The 6406-nt window shown below is 41.9% G+C and overlaps 1 protein-coding gene across 5 annotated transcripts in view; it reads right to left on the reverse strand.

Annotated features, from left to right (window-relative positions):
- The window catches only part of LOC108748823 (putative transcription factor SOX-15), a 54163-nt gene that overhangs the window by 14319 nt on the left and 33438 nt on the right, over nucleotides 1–6406 (reverse strand). The window lies entirely within an intron of this gene.

A 6406-nucleotide genomic window follows, 5' to 3' on the forward strand; every position in this document is an offset into this window, starting at 1 on the left:
AATAAATACCACGCGGCTTCTCGCAATGTAACGAGAGGCGCGTAGCCGACCTGCGCTAAACCGATTTGCACGATCAAGCCGATCGCCGAACAACTTTACTAGTCGATGATTGCCAGATTGATGATGATGGTGGCGGTTTAAATGCGCCCGATCGAAACGAGTTTACTAATACGCGCGTGTGTATACGGACGGTATAGAGAAACAAATGAGTTTCGTGATCGTACGAGAGGCCGATCTTGTCTCGGATTAATCGAGCATCGCCGTAGAAAAAGGAACAAGTTTCTCCGCGGTTGAGTCTGGGCGTAGGAAAGAGAGAAGAGAGGAGAACGAGGAAGATGGCATAACAAGGATAAACGAGTTTAATTGAAGGCGCGGGGTCTAGCTTCATTATCAAATTGAATTGAAAGAAAAAGAAATAAAAAAAAGAAAAAAAATGAAAAAAATAATCTCTGTGTAAATTCATCCTGGATGTGGGACGAGTTCGTAAACGAATCGATAACAATGTAATCGTTCGCGATCAGCGCGCGTAGGTTTTTATTTACATTTGTAGCACAATTCACGAAAAAATTTACACTAAAAATTATAACGTTGATCATGTATTTCGAAGAAATATCGTTCGTACCAAAAATATTCGACATTTCTTCGAAATGACTGATAATTTGTGTGTATGTTTTATTAATGTGATTAACAAAAATATACACATTAATCGTCAATTTTTGTAATAATGTTGTTATATTCCAGTTTTACAGTAAAAGGAAATACACTGAATTAATGTCAAATTATACCTTAATTTGAGTTATTTTTAATCATTTCTATAGGTCGTTACTGCTTCTACTCAATATATCATTAATTTAACTAAAACAATAGAGTTAAACAATTTAATTGAAAAAAAAAAAAAAAAAAAAAAATTAAATTTGACTAAACATTTAATCTATTATTTACTAAATACGTTAAATAAAATAAATGTTGTTTACTTTGAAACCAATTACAGAAATGAATCGATTTACATTTTGACACACATGGAAGTGTGTTAAAAATAACAGAATATTATTTAACTTGAGAAATTGAGTCGCCCCCTTTGATATCCAACAATGTACATTTACATGATTGATACTGTTCTCTCTATGCGTAGTACGTTTTCACGTTATTCAACCCATCGTGTTCGCCGTGTCGAAATCTCGCTCAATGATCCATTTTTCCGTACAATGGCGTATCAGCGATCGAGGCCTATATATCCATGCTGCATTTAGCCGTGCAGCAGGATGTAGGCTGCCGCTTTAGATCGGCCCGACCTCTCTTCTCTCTCTTCGATCTATGAATATTTTTACGAAAACGCAATTTACAGAGTGGGCAGAGCCGATTCCAGCCTCAGAAGTTCATCCACCGTGCAGCCGAGGTGCTATTGTTCGAAAGCCGATCGAGATGGGGGACGAGGGGAAGCGAAACGCGCGGAGGTGGCAAGGAAGAAGGGAGGATGGGGCATCGGGAGAGTGATATGTATATGTAAGTTTTGCACGTACGCGAAGAAAAGTGGGCCTTTCCCTCGGAGTTCAGACTATTCTTACGCACTTCCACTTAGTGCGCGCGTCTATTTAATTTCAATCGATTGCCAATCTTTCCCCGATCTATCCCACCTCGCGGCGATCCGAAAGGTCACGGCGGCTCTCTCAGCATGGCTTTTATTACGTTTTATTGTCCTAATAATATATTTATCGAGATATTATTATTATATTTGTCGAGAATGCTGATCGAACGTCTCTACATCTGGACACGATTTTTTTTTTTCTTTTTTTTTCTTTCAAGTACAACGGATATCGTCATTGCGGAAATTTTAATTCAAATATATGTGTAATAATTACCGAAGCAAACTCTTGGGACCGAGAGAGTTTCGGAAGAGGAACGGCGCGTGAAGCAACTCGTATACCTGCACGGCCAATAATTTTCAATCGGCGCACCGTCTCTTAAATCGGCCAACGAGGTCGACGTTATCGGCCCTTCTGCAGCAAGCACCATTATAGTGAGATACTGTACATGCCGATCCGTCGTTTAAGGGCCGCAAACGGAAGGCGGTTCGGTATTTTACGAGAAGACGAGCGTATCCTCCTCTCGCGGAGGAGAATATACAGAGTGTCTTTTTCGTTCTTCGATTGTAACTTCTTCGACCGGTTCGGAACAGTTTATACTAGCAAAATTATCATACATTTTTAAGGTTTAACGCTCATACGGTACACTTTATCCTGGAAGAGATGTCCTAGAAGCGTCCTTAGAGCATGGAGACGTTTTTAAAGTATCCTTTGGAGATCTGTGCTGTGTTTTGTGTGTGTGAGTGATGATTCCTAACAATTGATTCGCAAATTAGATTTCTTCCAGGATTGTCAGAAATTCGTAAAATTAACTCTTCCCCCTAATTTTCAGACAAAATATTTCATGATTTTCCTCTGATCGTCGATAATATTTTATAATTATTTGCATTTTCATCTCGATTCAGAAACCTTTAAGTACAATATTTTGTCGAGATAAATTTGATATTTAAGCCGAAAATTTAAACTTTCCGGAAAATTTTCCGCAAAATTTCCTAACCGTTTTCGATTTCCTTGACAATTCTTTGATTCCCAGCTTTGTGCCAACCCTGTAGAACGATACGAAACATAAAATAAAAAAAATAAAAACAGATTTTATTAATCATTTACGTGCATTTACGCGATCGAAGATTTACTCGAACACACACCGAAATCCGTGGATTTTTGACACCAATTAATATTACAGGTTTCCTCAAATCTTTCTGTTATCGCCCTGCGCGCATTTTTGTCTAGCGATCTCTCTCGAAGGGACATCCCGTAAATATATGTGTACGCACGTCGCCCGTAAGGGAGGAAGGGAAATAATCGGAGGCACTAAACCACGATACCGCGTTGGCAGTTAGAGCCCTGTATCTCCGGTGCTGTCGCCGGTGGTACAACACACGCCCGGTATTATTTGCGGGCTGCCACATTTGTCGTAGGTGGTCCCGCGACACGGCGGCGCAGTGGCGTCGCGCGGCGTTTATACACTACACCGTATATAAGACGCGAGCACGGTATATCGTCGTGCGTCTCGCGTTCCCCGCAAAGCCGATCCCGCGGATAAACCGCCTCGCGCGATAAACCATCACCACCGTCGTCGCCGTTCCGCTAATTAACGACGGCGGAATTAACGACGCCTCGCGAGAATCATGCGCGATGGTGCGGGCTTAGAGATAGTCCGGCCACAAAAAATTTTGTCAAAATCTTGAAAGAGACGAAGGTATAATATATATGTTTCTGTTCCCCTGCGTACTCTTGAAATTTCTTGAAGTGAAATCACTCCTCCAAATATTCATGAAAATACTGCCAATCCAAATGGAGTGAAATTGTTCACTCTTCGTTTGGATTTATCCTTCAACTCTAAAAGGAGTGACTTTTCTCGGAGAGAGAGGACGTTTTGTGACGTAATCATAAAGTCGCAGGCATTTTTTGACCAAGTCGTGAAATCTCTAAGTACTTTATCTGTACAGGAGTACAAACATATTAAAGATCGAAGACATGAATTTCGATTTATTACATTTTATTAACGTTTTCAGTAGAAATACATTTATTTCGTTATCATAAAGTACCTATACGAAATATCTTAACCTCTGTTCGTATCCTTTTGATTTCTATTTCATGTATGTACAAATGTATAAACCAGTTTACCTCTGATAGATTCATTCCCGAGTTTGTCAAACACTTGACATTGTTCATATACACTCAAAACAACTAAATATACAGTTAATAATTGCAATTATAAACGGCACTTGTACGAGAACAAGAGCTGAGCAGGCGTTAAGCGAGATTTCTGCACTTTAAGTTGGAGTGAAGTTTAGAGCATTAACAATTTCATTTTTAAAATAAGAGTGAAACTTTTCATTTTTTTATCTTAGTGTGAAAGAATTCACTCTATTAAAGCGAATACTTCCTCTACGTAGAGTAAACTGGTCAGTGACTCCAGGATTAGAGTGAAAATTTCACTCTAAAAAATTTAGAGAGTATACCATCTCACTTTAATTTCTACTATTTTGCTCTGTAAACTTAATTAAGATTATAAAGTGAGACTGTATAAGTCAAAGTGAGATAGCGTATTCTCTAAAATTTTTTATGTGATCTTATTCTGAAAAATGAAATCTCACTCTAATCCGTTTCTATCAATATAGATTAACTTTAATCTCGATTCAGCTGATTCTTCATTTTTTTTTCTAATTCTAAGAATTAGAACCAAGATTCAAATTAGCTATACCAGTAGGAACGGGCATTAGATTGAAAATTGATCCATTCTTTCTTCTTTTAAAAGACTGGTCCAATTTTCACTCCTCAGATTGTTTATTTTCATCTCATAGAACTCTAAGAATTTTTTCAGTATTTCTTATCAACTTTTTAGTACTGCATTTCCTTATTTTTATTATCATGAGAAAATATGGTATTAAAAAATTCTGAAAAAATTCTCAGAACTTTACGAGAAGAAAATAAACAATTTTTGTCTCTCACAGTTTTTCGGCAAAGTCGATAGTATTAGATAGAAAAAAATTAGATAGAAGACGAATGTTCGGTCATTTTTAGTAATTAACATCTTGTTAACTATCGCGAAAATTGCAAAATGATATAAAACTTTTTAGTTCCCCTTGACCCATTCTACGCCCCCAATGCGGCTCCGACCTTACTTAACAGACACCCTGTACATACAGAGACATAGTATTATTTTTCTCTCTCGTAAGGTTTTCACAAAATCGCTTATAACCAGATTCTGTTAGGTGTAACGTCTCTAGTAGTCACGCGATTAACCAGGATGACGATCGATTCGGGGCTCGGGCGCGCGAACGCGTTAATTTCTAACGTTGACAGACGTTGAGATCTCGAAGGCGGGCTAACGGGCGAACGATTAATAAAGATGCGCGGGCACGCGTGTCACCGGATATAAGGTGCCCACACGGCCCCCATCGACGTATATCGTGCGTTGCGTGCCCCGACCTCGACAGCGACGCAATCGACGCTGACTCGCGCCGTACGTATCCACGTATACGTATACACGTGTGCGTATATTGCATACACGTACGATCCATCGAATGTACGAAACCTGCATGTGCGCACGCCGACGCAAAACACGCTCGCGCGCACGCGCGCGCGCTCCGCTGCACGCGCGTGTGTTTCGCGCGCGGATCGACCGGGCTAACGGACGTACGTACGTACATATGGATGGACGGGATGGATGGACGAACGGACGGATCGACACACGGTACAGCACGCGCATGAATATGTAGGATGTCTGGAGAGAAAAAAAAGAAGACGGAGGGAAAGAGTGGGGGGAACGGCGAAAGACCCGGCGTGCATAGTAATCGGAGCCCGCGTCATGCCAATAACATCGCGCCGATCACCTAATGTCTGATCGATAAATCCGCTGGAGTTTTTCCTTTACTCCACACCGATAACCCGTACGGCGTAGAGAGAGAGAGAAAGACATGGGGAACGGAGGAGAGGGAGGGCAGATAGGTGATTTACGGGTTTGCTCGTCGGCGCGAGACGAGAGACGGAGGGACAAAGAGAGTGGCAAAATGGAAAAGGGAAAAAGACACGATGTCAGGGGGAGGAGTGAGAGAAGGGGGGGGGAGAGAGAGAGAGAGAGAGAGAGCACGTGTGCATGGAACACGTAGCACACGCGCGCGCGAGTGTAAACACGCTACGCCTCGTGCAGGGCGCTGGAAATGGGCAACGGGTGAGGTAAAGGCAGGTAGGTGGAGGAGAAGTTTACAATTTTCTGCACGACGGCCGCTCGATCGTTCAAATGCCAATAACGTTGCGGATGCCAATTGCCGATAATTCAAGGTGTACCTGCCCACGATAACGCGCGCGCGCGCGTAAGAGAGAGAGAGAGAGAGAGAGAGAGAGAGAGAGCACCGATCAGTGCTGACAGATCGTTAGGTACCGGATGATGGACTCTCGGTTTTAACACTGAGGAGACACGCCAAGGATAACGGAGGAAAAGAAAGAGAGAGAGAGAGAGAGAGAGAGAGAAGGAAGAACTGTTTGCGAAACTTTCTGGGCTCCGTGAAATCGACGATTCGAATCGTCGAGGCAGCGCGTCGTCGCTACGAATATTTGTATCACAATTGGGAGAAAACGTTGCTGGAGAATCGCTGAGCGATAACGTAACGATCGAAACCAGATTCACGAGGAGGACTCGAACGAGGACACGACGACGCGATAAGAGAACGATTTTCCTATCTCGATCGCGCAGGTGGTTCGCGATATACGAATGAGACGAGACCACGAATTACATTCGTGGTGGCCGGCTTCGCGGTCTCGACTGCGCATTTCGGCGACACGGTAAAAAAAAAATATATATATATATATATATAACG

The sequence above is a fragment of the Trachymyrmex septentrionalis genome, unplaced genomic scaffold (genome assembly GCF_001594115.1).
Source record: "Trachymyrmex septentrionalis isolate Tsep2-gDNA-1 unplaced genomic scaffold, Tsep1.0 scaffold243, whole genome shotgun sequence".
Lineage (NCBI taxonomy): Eukaryota > Metazoa > Arthropoda > Insecta > Hymenoptera > Formicidae > Trachymyrmex > Trachymyrmex septentrionalis.